At 45.9% G+C, this 17,791-nt stretch overlaps 6 non-coding genes and 1 pseudogene across 6 annotated transcripts; all 7 read right to left on the bottom strand.

Annotated features, from left to right (window-relative positions):
- Positions 1 to 465: 465 nt before the first annotated feature.
- Positions 466 to 651, bottom strand: LOC130316561 (U2 spliceosomal RNA). Its single transcript, XR_008863868.1, has one exon. It is a non-coding gene; the product is annotated as a U2 spliceosomal RNA (small nuclear RNA).
- Positions 652 to 6,040: 5,389 nt separating this feature from the next.
- Positions 6,041 to 6,258, bottom strand: LOC130316565 (U2 spliceosomal RNA; annotated as a pseudogene).
- A 2,097-nt stretch (positions 6,259 to 8,355) lies between these two features.
- On the bottom strand, positions 8,356 to 8,546 carry LOC130316567 (U2 spliceosomal RNA). Its single transcript, XR_008863871.1, has one exon. It is a non-coding gene; the product is annotated as a U2 spliceosomal RNA (small nuclear RNA).
- A 2,085-nt stretch (positions 8,547 to 10,631) lies between these two features.
- On the bottom strand, positions 10,632 to 10,822 carry LOC130316566 (U2 spliceosomal RNA). Its single transcript, XR_008863870.1, has one exon. It is a non-coding gene; the product is annotated as a U2 spliceosomal RNA (small nuclear RNA).
- A 2,091-nt stretch (positions 10,823 to 12,913) lies between these two features.
- On the bottom strand, positions 12,914 to 13,104 carry LOC130316555 (U2 spliceosomal RNA). The gene has a single exon (XR_008863862.1). It is a non-coding gene; the product is annotated as a U2 spliceosomal RNA (small nuclear RNA).
- Positions 13,105 to 15,202: 2,098 nt separating this feature from the next.
- On the bottom strand, positions 15,203 to 15,394 carry LOC130316560 (U2 spliceosomal RNA). The gene has a single exon (XR_008863867.1). It is a non-coding gene; the product is annotated as a U2 spliceosomal RNA (small nuclear RNA).
- A 2,096-nt stretch (positions 15,395 to 17,490) lies between these two features.
- On the bottom strand, positions 17,491 to 17,677 carry LOC130316563 (U2 spliceosomal RNA). Its single transcript, XR_008863869.1, has one exon. It is a non-coding gene; the product is annotated as a U2 spliceosomal RNA (small nuclear RNA).
- Positions 17,678 to 17,791: the final 114 nt, after the last annotated feature.

Genomic DNA, 17,791 nt, shown 5'->3' with positions numbered 1-17,791 from the left:
CCATGTTATGTTACATAGTTACATAGTTAGTACGGTCGAAAAAAGACATATGTCCATCACGTTCAACCAGGGAATTAAGGGGTAGGGGTGTGGCGCGATATTGGGGAAGGGATGAGATTTTATATTTCTTCATAAGCATTAATCTTATTTTGTCAATTAGGAACATTCAGCACCCACCCGCTATCAAGGCAGCTGCCTATCATGTCATGCCCTACCTGCACAGGTGTGCTGGCTACTCAAATGATCCAATTAAGGAGGCCATTTAGTCAGCAGCAGCAGAAGTCCTGTGCCTGGACGCTCCAACAGGGGCCAGACACAAGCAGAAGCAGAAGCAGCAGAAGCAGCAGCAGCACCACCTTTTGTTTTTTGGCTGCAGCAGCAGCAAGGCCCACAGGGCTGGCTAGCTGGCTAGCCAGCAAGCAGGTAGCAATGAAAGTAGGAATCTTTCTTTTTAACCCTGTAAGGGGGTGGTGCACTGTACCCGAAGATACTGCCATATCGGGTCAATGCATAGGGCGACGGAAGCAAGCTTCGAAATCGGCCCCCGTTCTCAAAAATCCATTTAATATATGGTCCCCAGATAGGGGACGTATCAGATATTAAACTGATAAGAACAGATAAGGTTTCAACAAAATTTTATTGAATAAATAAGAAACCATACAGAATTTAAAATGCAAAATAATAAAAGGTTCACAAAAGTTTTAAAATACAAATAATAAAACCAGTAATAAAAGGAGAAAAAATAGAAATGGCAGGATAAAACATTATACAAATGTCATAAAAACTGATTATATTGTTATTTCGTTCCATAGAGGCAGACACCACATGGATGCTGCCTCGCTGGCCCCCAACTGTTTCTTGTCTCTTAGGTAATAGATGTACATCTCACTCAGGGCCAGCTTTATACAGTTTTTAACATCAATAAAATCATGTTTAAAAAGTAAGATGTTCCTAACTTTCCAGATGGCATTTTTAAAACAATTAATAATCATCCAGCAGATCATCTGCTGTTTAAAATTGGGGCAGTTAAAAAGACCGTAAAAGACACATTCGTGATTAAAATCTTTTAGGCCGCAGGCCCACTTCAAAAGTGGGCCTACCTTCCTCCAAAGCTCCCGTGCAAAAGGGCAGTTCCAAAATATGTGCAGCACCGTTTCGTCCACTCCGCAGCCATCTCTCGGGCACTTGGCTCTCGCCACCAGTCCTCGCCTGTGCTGGAACTCACGAGTAGGGAGGCACTGGTGGACGATTGCCCAGGCAAGATCCCTGTGTACATTCGCCAGAAACTTCCCGTACACGTTCCGCCATACCTTTTTGGATCTTGCCTGTGTGAAATTGGACACTGCCAGGGTAACCTCACTCCGCCTGAGGACCTTTGATACCTTTCTCTGGTCCCCCAGTATGTCAGGCTCCAAATCTTGGAGACCTAGGAGCCTGACTGTCTTTTCCAACACCACATAATGTTTTGGGGGACACAGAAGCACCGGAGCGTTCAGAGGGATGCGCAACCATCTTTTAAAAACCATGCCCGCAGCGTACCTTAAAAAGCAGCTAAAAATGCCATCGGATTTAATAATTTTAAAACAGAAACAGAAATACTTTATGTAAAAGAAAGTAAAAAGGTTAGGAACATCTTTCCCGCCATTATCTTTACTTTTGTACATAAAATCACGCTTTAATTTCTCCATTTTTGAACCCCATAAAAAAGTAAAAACAATTCTAGTTACTTTTTTAATGTATAAAATAGATGGAGGAAATACCATGGCAATGTATAGCATAATAGGGAGTAAAACCATCTTTATTATTAAAATCTTCCCCTCCATGGTAAGGTTTCTAAGATTCCACATTAAAATCTTCTTCTCCATCTTAGCTATAGCTGAATCCCAGTTAGGGCTCCCATCATTGACCTGGTTAAAAACAATACCTAAAACTTTAATTTGATCCTGTTGCATTGTGACTCCTGGGGTGATGGATGAATCCCAGGAGCCAATATAAAAACAGTCACATTTATCTGTGTTTAGCTTAAAACCAGAGACCTCGCAGAAATAGCTGGTGTTCCTCAATGCCCCCCTCATGGATGGAGAGTCCGGGCACAGTATGGTGACATCATCCATGTACCCCAACACCTTTAGATGGGTCCCTCCTCCACCAGGTATCGGTACGCCTCTTACTACCCGGTCTTTTCTGAGGAGGGCCATCAGTGGTTCGATTGCGCAAATAAAAAGGAGTGGGGACAGGGGGCAGCCCTGTTTGACACCTGATAAAAGAGGAACACCGCTGGTTAAAAAGCCATTAACAGAGACTTGACTAAAACAGGATCGGTATAAAAGCATGATTCGGCTTAAAATCGTTTCAGGCACTGCCATCTTTTTAAGAACTAAAAACAGGTATTCATGGGAGACCCTATCAAAGGCTTTTTCAAAGTCTAAGGATAAAATTGCTACAGTTTGATTTCTATCCTTAAAATACCATAAAACATCTCTTAAAATATTTAGGGATTCAGCTATAGACCTTCCAGGTACCCCACAAACCTGATTTGGGTGAATTAATTTATGAATAAAAGGTTTAAAACGGACAGCTAATAACTTGGCTAAAACTTTATAATCGACATTTAAAAGTGTGATGGGGCGCCAATTTTTTAGCATATCCTTTTCACCCTTTTTAAAAAGTAATGATACAATCCCCCTCCTCCAGGAAGGGGGAAGTTCATTAACAATAAAAGTTTCTTTATACAATAAAACCATATCATCCTTTAAAATATCCCAAAAAGCTAAATAAAATTCGATGGGTAAACCATCTTCCCCAGGGGCCTTCCCACTAGAAAAACTTTTAAAAACAAATAAAAGTTCATCTAAGTTAAGATCACGGGATAAAACCTCCTGGTCTAAAACATCTAGCTTAAAATCAAGGGAATTAAGAACATGTTCTAAAAAGGATGGATTAAGATCTTTCTTATTAAAAAGAAGCTGGTAGAAGTTAAAAACTGCATCTAACATGCCTTTTGGAGTGGATTCACCCTCAAGGTTTTGGATGATATCCCTCCTATTCATCACTTTTTTAAAAAAGAAACGGGAACATTTCTCGCCCTCCTCCAGGTGCTGCACATGTGAGTTAAAAATGATTTGTTTCCCTTTCTTTTCTATGGCATGTTTTATTTCAGTTTTAAGGTTTAAAATATCATTTTCTACATCCATACCAGCTTCTTTCAATTTAAAAAGTACATTTAAACGCATGTTAAGAACATAAAACCACTGTTTTTCCATTTTTGCCTTCTTCTTACCTGCTTTGATAAAAAAAAATCTGATTTTAGATTTGGTGCCCTCCCACCAGTGCAGCATAGGCTCGTGGGGTTTTCTTTGTGATTGCCAGCATTGGTAGGTCCGCACAAACTCCTCTTTTATCTCAGGGTCCTCTAGGAGTGTGGTGTTTAATCTCCAGAGGCCCCTTTTTGCTTTTTGCTCCCCCTCTAGCTCCAGGCCCACCAAGAGGAGCTTATGATCAGAGAAGATATTCTGCTCGAGCGTGCATTTCAGGGGTTTAAAAGCTCTAGAGGAAAAAATAAAATCGATTCTGGAGCTCACTCTTCCATTGGACCATGTGGCGCCTGGGTCCTCCGGCAAGAGATCCTTCCAGCAATCTTTCAAGTTAAAATCATCAATAAAATTTTTAAGCAGGTAAGAAGTGCGGTCTTTACGATTAATATCCCCACCCTGCCGGTGTTCCCCATCACGTATGCAGTTAAAATCACCTCCCACCAGCAGGGGGGAAGACCCAACACAAAACAGTGGTAAAATTTCAAATAGTTCTGCCCGCTCCTGTTTATCAGGAGGGGCATACACATTTAAAACACGAATTAAAAGTCCATTAAAATATAGATGAATTAAAAGAGCTCTGCCAGGCACAATCTCAGTTACTGTATGAATAGAAAAGGACTGGCCTCGGCAGAGCAGCCCAACACCCACAGAACGACAGTCATTTGCACCGGACCATATGGATGGGCCCAGCTTCCAGTCTTCTTTTAAGTCTTTATAGTCCATTTTACTAGGGATTCCACATTCTTGTAGCAGGCAAAGGTCAAAGTCACATGTCTCTAGATAAGAAAATAAAGCAGCCCTGCGATCAGGGCTCTTTAAGGACCTCACATTGAGTGAGGCAATTTTTACAGGGATAGGCATAGTTTATGGAGAGTCCGTGCTTGGAGAATCAAAGTCAATAATAAGCTGCGTACCGTCATCCCCCGCCTGCGGGGTCATCAGCTCCTTAATGTTCTGAGGGTCGGAGCTTGAGATCGATGATGCCCCGACCCTGAGCTCGCTCTCGTCCGAACTACGGCACGCCGCTTTCCTTTGAATGTCTTCCTCTTCTTCTTCTCTTTGTCTTTTAAATGTCATACTGCTGTCCATATCCTCTGTGTTGCTCTCACTCGATGTAATCTCTGGCCCCCGGCTGATGGATCTGCGTCTTCTTTCATCTTTTGACGACTGGAACTGCTGCACAGGGGCCTGTGAGGCCACTTTTCCGGAACCTTTGCCGCTACCTTGGGAAGTTTTCATCGCTTGTTCCCCAGCAAGCGTTGCTGAGGACTGTTGCTCCAACTTCCCCATCGATCGACGATGGCCAGTTTTACCCACCGGGTCCACTGCTGGCGGGGCAGCAAACCCTGGTTTGGCGCCACTTGTCTTCTTGGCCCTGTCCTGTATAGGCGGAGTAACAGGACCGGGCTCAGACCTGGCCACCTGGCTCCCCTTCCGGCGGGCTTTCACCGGGGCCTCTTCGTCCGGAGCAGGGCGACCCTGGGCCAAGCCAGTACCTGGCTTATGCTGCAATTTTGGGTCCACCTCTGCCCCCACCGAGGCCCGTCGGCTGCCACCCGCCACAGGTGAGCCCCCTTCAGAAGTTTCGGCGGGCTCTTGAGCCAGGTAGGAAGTCGATCGACGTCTTTCAATTTCCCGGGCAGTAAACTCGATCACCCGCCCGGGCTTCGTGGAATCCCCATGGCCTCCCCCTAGCACTACCACCGGTGGGCCCCCCGATGGAGCACCAGAGGTCTTGGGCCTGGACCCATCAGTACCTGCCATCTGGGGTTTGGGCATCTTAAAAAAGGACGTCTTTTGTCCTGTCCCCTCTTTGGGTGGGCCCAGCCTTGACCCACCCATCGTAGTTTTTGCTTTATGGGGACAGGAATTAAAATCATGATTTTCCTCTCCGCAGAGGTTACACCTTATCGTATGGCTACATCTTGAGGCTATGTGACCTTCTTGGCCACACCTATTGCAGCGAATCACACGCTCCGCGCCGCAGGTCTCCTGGGTGTGGCCAAACCTCAAGCAATTTCGGCAATACATAGGCATTTGAGGATAGAACAGGAAGCCCCGAACTCTCCCGATGGCAAAATTTGGGGGCGGATGGCAAAGACCCCCAATACCACCGGGATCCTTACGGAGCTTGACCCAGAACTTCCTCTTGCCGTTCCAGAACCGCACGGAGTTCAATATTTTGTTTGCGAATCGCACCTCTTCGCAGTATCGCCGAAGAAAAGTGGCTATATCCTCCGTGGTCACATGAGGGCTGTGCATAGCCACCACCAACGGTATATGTTCCTCACCATAGAGGAACTGGAACGAAAGACCGTCGAGTCGATCGTCCCTCTGGTCCGCACCAGACAAGGTTGCATAGATGTTATCGCAACACGCCGTGGCCGTGAAGGTGACGGTATACAGGCCACGGCTTTCCTGGTCATTTAGACACAGGATGTCCTCCCTATTGAGGCGGAAGTAGTCAAGAAGAATCACCTCCGCAATGAAGCGGAGGTTCTTCAACTGACGATGGCTCTCCGACACCTCTATGCGGATGGTATTTCGCATCGACATTTCCCCAGAGGGGAAAGCCCAGGAGAACGGCATCTTCCACACCCAGGGACTAAGCCCCTTCCCCAATAGCAGCAGGGGCTCGGAATCCCGCTATAAAAGCGGAACCCTTACCCAAGGCAGAGGTCGGGGGTACCCTAGGTGCTTCCGAAGCTACAGGTAACGCTCAACGTACCGAAAATGCCTTCTGAGACACAAGGTCCCAGAGACAGGGGGATCGCAACCCGTTGTCTGTGGACTAAGCCCGCTCCCCAATAGCAGCAAGGGGGTGAAGTCCCTCCGTAAGGAGAGACAATCCCCCAAGGCCGAGAAGCGGGGTACCACAGACACCTTCCGACCAGACCAAATGCAGATACTACACTTGATCTTAGCCAAAAGGCCGAGAAGCGATAACCGTGAAAGGGGCGGGCCCAACAAGGTCCCCTTCATGGGCACTATCACTGCTTGCTGTCAGGGAGGCTGCCAGACAATTTTCCATGCACACTCTGGGCTGGGGGGCAGTCAACCACCAGTACACACAGCAGAACCTAAACCCATACCATTACTGCTAAGCAGCAAGACAGGGGCCCATTGCACTCCCACGGGGCCTTTTTAAATGCAATCCATAACCCGGATTTGCCAGGAACCCTTCTTACTCCTCCTACTTGCATGTGACACTGGGCTTAGGATCTGCATAGGAAACACACACACAAGCACACACCTACCTTTGTTGCCTGCAGATGCCTCCTTGGCTGTCCCCAAACGGTATCAAACCAACACCCACGGGAAGCTGTAAGCATAGAGGACATGCCTGCACCCCATTGGACTTACCTGTGTGGGTTAAATCCGGGTTATTTGACAACCTATGGCGGTGATGGTTCTGCTCAGGCAGAGCAGTGCTGATGCTCCTCATAAAGCTGTCGCTGCTGTGAAGGTTCTAGGTGACATCACAAATCCCTTTGGTTACATACACAACAAAGCTGGGTTGTTGTTGTTTACACTCTGCAAGGCCTGTGGAAGTGAGTGACATCATAGCACTGTAGTTCTGAGGGTTCAAGATGGATGCAACAATCTCCTGTTGCTTCTATGAAGGCCGTAATAGACGACATCACCAAACAGCTCCATAGTCACATACACAGCAAAGGAGAGATGTTGTTTACACCTAGTGATGTCAGTGGTATTGAGTGACATCACAGCACAGTGCTAAGGCTCCTGGGCCTGGACACAGCAGCGGCTGCAATATCTCAACGGAGAATACGTTTATATCTATGTGTGTGTGTGCGCATATATATATATATATATATATATATATATATATATATATATATATATATTTCTCCGCCGAAATCACTTTTAAACCCATTTCCACCTTTTTTTCCCTTCTCTTCCTCTTACTTTTTTTTCACGTTTTTTTACGTTTTTCTCCTTTTCGCCTCTTTTCTGGGCGTATTATTCTTCTTTTTCTTCTTTTTTTTCGTCTAATGCATACCCCATCAGTGCAGCAATGCTTATTCAATACCGCCAGCAGATGGAGACACTGGGGGATAATTTTCTAAGGATTTATACTGATTTTTCCTGTCTGAATTTGTCGCACAGAAAGTTGCAGGCCAAATATGTGTGACATTTCTGCGACTTTAGCTTCTAGAGCATTTTTACAACATTATACATAGGTGCTGAATACATAAAAAGCGACTGTTCAGCGACAGACAAGTCGCATCGGCTGAAAGTAGGCCAGAATGTCAGTCCATGTTGGAGCAGGTTTAGATACAGTCTAAAGCATAGATCTCAAAGTCTGTGCACAGAATTTAGCAAGGGCCTCGCACCTTCTGATGCATCAGGTAGGTGCACAATAGCATAGCCTAACCCTCTGTACTTTGGTCTATATTGATGCGGGACATAGACAGCCAGCTGATGACCAATCCATTAGTGCAATGGATGGCTGGAAGCATTTGTCTTTGCCTTTGCAATACCACAGAAGCAATGCATGGTCAATGTACAGCAATGACACACCTGTGTGAACAGCCAGGAGACCCCCCCCCCCCCCCCATGTTATGTTACATAGTTACATAGTTAGTACGGTCGAAAAAAGACATATGTCCATCACGTTCAACCAGGGAATTAAGGGGTAGGGGTGTGGCGCGATATTGGGGAAGGGATGAGATTTTATATTTCTTCATAAGCATTAATCTTATTTTGTCAATTAGGAACATTCAGCACCCACCCGCTATCAAGGCAGCTGCCTATCATGTCATGCCCTACCTGCACAGGTGTGCTGGCTACTCAAATGATCCAATTAAGGAGGCCATTTAGTCAGCAGCAGCAGAAGTCCTGTGCCTGGACGCTCCAACAGGGGCCAGACACAAGCAGAAGCAGAAGCAGCAGAAGCAGCAGCAGCACCACCTTTTGTTTTTTGGCTGCAGCAGCAGCAAGGCCCACAGGGCTGGCTAGCTGGCTAGCCAGCAAGCAGGTAGCAATGAAAGTAGGAATCTTTCTTTTTAACCCTGTAAGGGGGTGGTGCACTGTACCCGAAGATACTGCCATATCGGGTCAATGCATAGGGCGACGGAAGCAAGCTTCGAAATCGGCCCCCGTTCTCAAAAATCCATTTAATATATGGTCCCCAGATAGGGGACGTATCAGATATTAAACTGATAAGAACAGATACTACACTTGATCTTAGCCAAAAGGCCGAGAAGCGATAACCGTGAAAGGGGCGGGCCCAACAAGGTCCCCTTCATGGGCACTATCACTGCTTGCTGTCAGGGAGGCTGCCAGACAATTTTCCATGCACACTCTGGGCTGGGGGGCAGTCAACCACCAGTACACACAGCAGAACCTAAACCCATACCATTATTGCTAAGCAGCAAGACAGGGGCCCATTGCACTCCCACGGGGCCTTTTTAAATGCAATCCATAACCCGGATTTGCCAGGAACCCTTCTTACTCCTCCTACTTGCATGTGACACTGGGCTTAGGATCTGCATAGGAAACACACACACAAGCACACACCTACCTTTGTTGCCTGCAGATGCCTCCTTGGCTGTCCCCAAACGGTATCAAACCAACACCCACGGGAAGCTGTAAGCATAGAGGACATGCCTGCACCCCATTGGACTTACCTGTGTGGGTTAAATCCGGGTTATTTGACAACCTATGGCGGTGATGGTTCTGCTCAGGCAGAGCAGTGCTGATGCTCCTCATAAAGCTGTCGCTGCTGTGAAGGTTCTAGGTGACATCACAAATCCCTTTGGTTACATACACAACAAAGCTGGGTTGTTGTTGTTTACACTCTGCAAGGCCTGTGGAAGTGAGTGACATCATAGCACTGTAGTTCTGAGGGTTCAAGATGGATGCAACAATCTCCTGTTGCTTCTATGAAGGCCGTAATAGACGACATCACCAAACAGCTCCATAGTCACATACACAGCAAAGGAGAGATGTTGTTTACACCTAGTGATGTCAGTGGTATTGAGTGACATCACAGCACAGTGCTAAGGCTCCTGGGCCTGGACACAGCAGCGGCTGCAATATCTCAACGGAGAATACGTTTATATCTATGTGTGTGTGTGCGCATATATATATATATATATATATATATATATATATATATTTCTCCGCCGAAATCACTTTTAAACCCATTTCCACCTTTTTTTCCCTTCTCTTCCTCTTACTTTTTTTTCACGTTTTTTTACGTTTTTCTCCTTTTCGCCTCTTTTCTGGGCGTATTATTCTTCTTTTTCTTCTTTTTTTTCGTCTAATGCATACCCCATCAGTGCAGCAATGCTTATTCAATACCGCCAGCAGATGGAGACACTGGGGGATAATTTTCTAAGGATTTATACTGATTTTTCCTGTCTGAATTTGTCGCACAGAAAGTTGCAGGCCAAATATGTGTGACATTTCTGCGACTTTAGCTTCTAGAGCATTTTTACAACATTATACATAGGTGCTGAATACATAAAAAGCGACTGTTCAGCGACAGACAAGTCGCATCGGCTGAAAGTAGGCCAGAATGTCAGTCCATGTTGGAGCAGGTTTAGATACAGTCTAAAGCATAGATCTCAAAGTCTGTGCACAGAATTTAGCAAGGGCCTCGCACCTTCTGATGCATCAGGTAGGTGCACAATAGCATAGCCTAACCCTCTGTACTTTGGTCTATATTGATGCGGGACATAGACAGCCAGCTGATGACCAATCCATTAGTGCAATGGATGGCTGGAAGCATTTGTCTTTGCCTTTGCAATACCACAGAAGCAATGCATGGTCAATGTACAGCAATGACACACCTGTGTGAACAGCAGGAGACCCCCCCCCCCCCCCATGTTATGTTACATAGTTACATAGTTAGTACGGTCGAAAAAAGACATATGTCCATCACGTTCAACCAGGGAATTAAGGGGTAGGGGTGTGGCGCGATATTGGGGAAGGGATGAGATTTTATATTTCTTCATAAGCATTAATCTTATTTTGTCAATTAGGAACATTCAGCACCCACCCGCTATCAAGGCAGCTGCCTATCATGTCATGCCCTACCTGCACAGGTGTGCTGGCTACTCAAATGATCCAATTAAGGAGGCCATTTAGTCAGCAGCAGCAGAAGTCCTGTGCCTGGACGCTCCAACAGGGGCCAGACACAAGCAGAAGCAGAAGCAGCAGAAGCAGCAGCAGCACCACCTTTTGTTTTTTGGCTCGCAGCAGCAGCAAGGCCCCACAGGGCTGGCTAGCTGGCTAGCCAGCAAGCAGGTAGCAATGAAAGTAGGAATCTTTCTTTTTAACCCTGTAAGGGGGTGGTGCACTGTACCCGAAGATACTGCCATATCGGGTCAATGCATAGGGCGACGGAAGCAAGCTTCGAAATCGGCCCCCGTTCTCAAAAATCCATTTAATATATGGTCCCCAGATAGGGGACGTATCAGATATTAAACTGATAAGAACAGATACTACACTTGATCTTAGCCAAAAGGCCGAGAAGCGATAACCGTGAAAGGGGCGGGCCCAACAAGGTCCCCTTCATGGGCACTATCACTGCTTGCTGTCAGGGAGGCTGCCAGACAATTTTCCATGCACACTCTGGGCTGGGGGGCAGTCAACCACCAGTACACACAGCAGAACCTAAACCCATACCATTATTGCTAAGCAGCAAGACAGGGGCCCATTGCACTCCCACGGGGGCCTTTTTAAATGCAATCCATAACCCGGATTTGCCAGGAACCCTTCTTACTCCTCCTACTTGCATGTGACACTGGGCTTAGGATCTGCATAGGAAACACAACACACAAGCACACACCTACCTTTGTTGCCTGCAGATGCCTCCTTGGCTGTCCCCAAACGGTATCAAACCAACACCCACGGGAAGCTGTAAGCATAGAGGACATGCCTGCACCCCATTGGACTTACCTGTGTGGGTTAAATCCGGGTTATTTGACAACCTATGGCGGTGATGGTTCTGCTCAGGCAGAGCAGTGCTGATGCTCCTCATAAAGCTGTCGCTGCTGTGAAGGTTCTAGGTGACATCACAAATCCCTTTGGTTACATACACAACAAAGCTGGGTTGTTGTTGTTTACACTCTGCAAGGCCTGTGGAAGTGAGTGACATCATAGCACTGTAGTTCTGAGGGTTCAAGATGGATGCAACAATCTCCTGTTGCTTCTATGAAGGCCGTAATAGACGACATCACCAAACAGCTCCATAGTCACATACACAGCAAAGGAGAGATGTTGTTTACACCTAGTGATGTCAGTGGTATTGAGTGACATCACAGCACAGTGCTAAGGCTCCTGGGCCTGGACACAGCAGCGGCTGCAATATCTCAACGGAGAATACGTTTATATCTATGTGTGTGTGTGCGCATATATATATATATATATATATATATATATATATATATATTTCTCCGCCGAAATCACTTTTAAACCCATTTCCACCTTTTTTTCCCTTCTCTTCCTCTTACTTTTTTTTCACGTTTTTTTACGTTTTTCTCCTTTTCGCCTCTTTTCTGGGCGTATTATTCTTCTTTTTCTTCTTTTTTTTCGTCTAATGCATACCCCATCAGTGCAGCAATGCTTATTCAATACCGCCAGCAGATGGAGACACTGGGGATAATTTTCTAAGGATTTATACTGATTTTTCCTGTCTGAATTTGTCGCACAGAAAGTTGCAGGCCAAATATGTGTGACATTTCTGCGACTTTAGCTTCTAGAGCATTTTTACAACAATTATACATAGGTGCTGAATACATAAAAAGCGACTGTTCAGCGACAGACAAGTCGCATCGGCTGAAAGTAGGCCAGAATGTCAGTCCATGTTGGAGCAGGTTTAGATACAGTCCTAAAGCATAGATCTCAAAGTCTGTGCACAGAATTTAGCAAGGGCCTCGCACCTTCTGATGCATCAGGTAGGTGCACAATAGCATAGCCTAAACCCTCTGTACTTTGGTCTATATTGATGCGGGACATAGACAGCCAGCTGATGACCCAATCCATTAGTGCAATGGATGGCTGGAAGCATTTGTCTTTGCCTTTGCAATACCACAGAAGCAATGCATGGTCAATGTACAGCAATGACACACCTGTGTGAACAGCCAGGAGACCCCCCCCCCCCCCCATGTTATGTTACATAGTTACATAGTTAGTACGGTCGAAAAAAGACATATGTCCATCACGTTCAACCAGGGAATTAAGGGGTAGGGGTGTGGCGCGATATTGGGGAAGGGATGAGATTTTATATTTCTTCATAAGCATTAATCTTATTTTGTCAATTAGGAACATTCAGCACCCACCCGCTATCAAGGCAGCTGCCTATCATGTCATGCCCTACCTGCACAGGTGTGCTGGCTACTCAAATGATCCAATTAAGGAGGCCATTTAGTCAGCAGCAGCAGAAGTCCTGTGCCTGGACGCTCCAACAGGGGCCAGACACAAGCAGAAGCAGAAGCAGCAGAAGCAGCAGCAGCACCACCTTTTGTTTTTTGGCTGCAGCAGCAGCAAGGCCCACAGGGCTGGCTAGCTGGCTAGCCAGCAAGCAGGTAGCAATGAAAGTAGGAATCTTTCTTTTTAACCCTGTAAGGGGGTGGTGCACTGTACCCGAAGATACTGCCATATCGGGTCAATGCATAGGGCGACGGAAGCAAGCTTCGAAATCGGCCCCCGTTCTCAAAAATCCATTTAATATATGGTCCCCAGATAGGGGACGTATCAGATATTAAACTGATAAGAACAGATACTACACTTGATCTTAGCCAAAAGGCCGAGAAGCGATAACCGTGAAAGGGGCGGGCCCAACAAGGTCCCCTTCATGGGCACTATCACTGCTTGCTGTCAGGGAGGCTGCCAGACAATTTTCCATGCACACTCTGGGCTGGGGGGCAGTCAACCACCAGTACACACAGCAGAACCTAAACCCATACCATTATTGCTAAGCAGCAAGACAGGGGCCCATTGCACTCCCACGGGGCCTTTTTAAATGCAATCCATAACCCGGATTTGCCAGGAACCCTTCTTACTCCTCCTACTTGCATGTGACACTGGGCTTAGGATCTGCATAGGAAACACACACACAAGCACACACCTACCTTTGTTGCCTGCAGATGCCTCCTTGGCTGTCCCCAAACGGTATCAAACCAACACCCACGGGAAGCTGTAAGCATAGAGGACATGCCTGCACCCCATTGGACTTACCTGTGTGGGTTAAATCCGGGTTATTTGACAACCCTATGGCGGTGATGGTTCTGCTCAGGCAGAGCAGTGCTGATGCTCCTCATAAAGCTGTCGCTGCTGTGAAGGTTCTAGGTGACATCACAAATCCCTTTGGTTACATACACAACAAAGCTGGGTTGTTGTTGTTTACACTCTGCAAGGCCTGTGGAAGTGAGTGACATCATAGCACTGTAGTTCTGAGGGTTCAAGATGGATGCAACAATCTCCTGTTGCTTCTATGAAGGCCGTAATAGACGACATCACCAAACAGCTCCATAGTCACATACACAGCAAAGGAGAGATGTTGTTTACACCTAGTGATGTCAGTGGTATTGAGTGACATCACAGCACAGTGCTAAGGCTCCTGGGCCTGGACACAGCAGCGGCTGCAATATCTCAACGGAGAATACGTTTATATCTATGTGTGTGTGTGCGCATATATATATATATATATATATATATATATATATATATATATATATATTTCTCCGCCGAAATCACTTTTAAACCCATTTCCACCTTTTTTTCCCTTCTCTTCCTCTTACTTTTTTTTCACGTTTTTTTACGTTTTTCTCCTTTTCGCCTCTTTTCTGGGCGTATTCTTCTTCTTTTTCTTCTTTTTTTTCGTCTAATTGCATACCCCATCAGTGCAGCAATGCTTATTCAATACCGCCAAGCAGATGGAGACACTGGGGGATAATTTTCTAAGGATTTATACTGATTTTTCCTGTCTGAATTTGTCGCACAGAAAGTTGCAGGCCAAATATGTGTGACATTTCTGCGACTTTAGCTTCTAGAGCATTTTTACAACATTATACATAGGTGCTGAATACATAAAAAGCGACTGTTCAGCGACAGACAAGTCGCATCGGCTGAAAGTAGGCCAGAATGTCAGTCCATGTTGGAGCAGGTTTAGATACAGTCTAAAGCATAGATCTCAAAGTCTGTGCACAGAATTTAGCAAGGGCCTCGCACCTTCTGATGCATCAGGTAGGTGCACAATAGCATAGCCTAACCCTCTGTACTTTGGTCTATATTGATGCGGGACATAGACAGCCAGCTGATGACCAATCCATTAGTGCAATGGATGGCTGGAAGCATTTGTCTTTGCCTTTGCAATACCACAGAAGCAATGCATGGTCAATGTACAGCAATGACACACCTGTGTGAACAGCCAGGAGACCCCCCCCCCCCCATGTTATGTTACATAGTTACATAGTTAGTACGGTCGAAAAAAGACATATGTCCATCACGTTCAACCAGGGAATTAAGGGGTAGGGGTGTGGCGCGATATTGGGGAAGGGATGAGATTTTATATTTCTTCATAAGCATTAATCTTATTTTGTCAATTAGGAACATTCAGCACCCACCCGCTATCAAGGCAGCTGCCTATCATGTCCATGCCCTACCTGCACAGGTGTGCTGGCTACTCAAATGATCCAATTAAGGAGGCCATTTAGTCAGCAGCAGCAGAAGTCCTGTGCCTGGACGCTCCAACAGGGGCCAGACACAAGCAGAAGCAGAAGCAGCAGAAGAGCAGCAGCAGCACCACCTTTTGTTTTTTGGCTGCAGCAGCAGCAAGGCCCACAGGGCTGGCTAGCTGGCTAGCCAGCAAGCAGGTAGCAATGAAAGTAGGAATCTTTCTTTTTAACCCTGTAAGGGGGTGGTGCACTGTACACCGAAGATACTGCCATATCGGGTCAATGCATAGGGCGACGGAAGCAAGCTTCGAAATCGGCCCCCGTTCTCAAAAATCCATTTAATATATGGTCCCCAGATAGGGGACGTATCAGATATTAAACTGATAAGAACAGATACTACACTTGATCTTAGCCAAAAGGCCGAGAAGCGATAACCGTGAAAGGGGCGGGCCCAACAAGGTCCCCTTCATGGGCACTATCACTGCTTGCTGTCAGGGAGGCTGCCAGACAATTTTCCATGCACACTCTGGGCTGGGGGGCAGTCAACCACCAGTACACACAGCAGAACCTAAACCCATACCATTATTGCTAAGCAGCAAGACAGGGGCCCATTGCACTCCCACGGGGCCTTTTTAAATGCAATCCATAACCCGGATTTGCCAGGAACCCTTCTTACTCCTCCTACTTGCATGTGACACTGGGCTTAGGATCTGCATAGGAAACACACACACAAGCACACACCTACCTTTGTTGCCTGCAGATGCCTCCTTGGCTGTCCCCAAACGGTATCAAACCAACACCCACGGGAAGCTGTAAGCATAGAGGACATGCCTGCACCCCATTGGACTTACCTGTGTGGGTTAAATCCGGGTTATTTGACAACCTATGGCGGTGATGGTTCTGCTCAGGCAGAGCAGTGCTGATGCTCCTCATAAAGCTGTCGCTGCTGTGAAGGTTCTAGGTGGACATCACAAATCCCTTTGGTTACATACACAACAAAGCTGGGTTGTTGTTGTTTACACTCTGCAAGGCCTGTGGAAGTGAGTGACATCATAGCACTGTAGTTCTGAGGGTTCAAGATGGATGCAACAATCTCCTGTTGCTTCTATGAAGGCCGTAATAGACGACATCACCAAACAGCTCCATAGTCACATACACAGCAAAGGAGAGATGTTGTTTACACCTAGTGATGTCAGTGGTATTGAGTGACATCACAGCACAGTGCTAAGGCTCCTGGGCCTGGACACAGCAGCGGCTGCAATATCTCAACGGAGAATACGTTTATATCTATGTGTGTGTGTGCGCATATATATATATATATATATATATATATATATATATATATATATTTCTCCGCCGAAATCACTTTTAAACCCATTTCCACCTTTTTTTCCCTTCTCTTCCTCTTACTTTTTTTTCACGTTTTTTTACGTTTTTCTCCTTTTCGCCTCTTTTCTGGGCGTATTATTCTTCTTTTTCTTCTTTTTTTTCGTCTAATGCATACCCCATCAGTGCAGCAATGCTTATTCAATACCGCCAGCAGATGGAGACACTGGGGGATAATTTTCTAAGGATTTATACTGATTTTTCCTGTCTGAATTTGTCGCACAGAAAGTTGCAGGCCAAATATGTGTGACATTTCTGCGACTTTAGCTTCTAGAGCATTTTTACAACATTATACATAGGTGCTGAATACATAAAAAGCGACTGTTCAGCGACAGACAAGTCGCATCGGCTGAAAGTAGGCCAGAATGTCAGTCCATGTTGGAGCAGGTTTAGATACAGTCTAAAGCATAGATCTCAAAGTCTGTGCACAGAATTTAGCAAGGGCCTCGCACCTTCTGATGCATCAGGTAGGTGCACAATAGCATAGCCTAACCCTCTGTAACTTTGGTCTATATTGATGCGGGACATAGACAGCCAGCTGATGACCAATCCATTAGTGCAATGGATGGCTGGAAGCATTTGTCTTTGCCTCTTTGCAATACCACAGAAGCAATGCATGGTCAATGTACAGCAATGACACACCTGTGTGAACAGCCAGGAGAACCCCCCCCCCCCCCCCATGTTATGTTACATAGTTACATAGTTAGTACGGTCGAAAAAAGACATATGTCCATCACGTTCAACCAGGGAATTAAGGGGTAGGGTGTGGCGCGATATTGGGGAAGGGATGAGATTTTATATTTCTTCATAAGCATTAATCTTATTTTGTCAATTAGGAACATTCAGCACCCACCCGCTATCAAGGCAGCTGCCTATCATGTCATGCCCTACCTGCACAGGTGTGCTGGCTACTCAAATGATCCAATTAAGGAGGCCATTTAGTCAGCAGCAGCAGAAGTCCTGTGCCCTGGACGCTCCAACAGGGGCCAGACACAAGCAGAAGCAGAAGCAGCAGAAGCAGCAGCAGCACCACCTTTTGTTTTTTGGCTGCAGCAGCAGCAAGGCCCACAGGGCTGGCTAGCTGGCTAGCCAGCAAGCAGGTAGCAATGAAAGTAGGAATCTTTCTTTTTAACCCTGTAAGGGGGTGGTGCACTGTACCCGAAGATACTGCCAATATCGGGTCAATGCATAGGGCGACGGAAGCAAGCTTCGAAATCGGCCCCCGTTCTCAAAAATCCATTTAATATATGGTCCCCAGATAGGGGACGTATCAGATATTAAACTGATAAGAACAGATAAGGTTTCAACAAAATTTTATTGAATAAATAAGAAACCATACAGAATTTAAAATGCAAAATAATAAAAGGTTCACAAAAGTTTTAAAATACAAATAATAAAACCAGTAATAAAAGGAGAAAAAATAGAAATGGCAGGATAAAACAA

This window comes from Hyla sarda, unplaced genomic scaffold, assembly GCF_029499605.1.
Source record: "Hyla sarda isolate aHylSar1 unplaced genomic scaffold, aHylSar1.hap1 scaffold_1936, whole genome shotgun sequence".
In the NCBI taxonomy this organism is placed as follows: domain Eukaryota; kingdom Metazoa; phylum Chordata; class Amphibia; order Anura; family Hylidae; genus Hyla; species Hyla sarda.
This window is presented reverse-complemented; position numbering and strand designations above follow the sequence as displayed.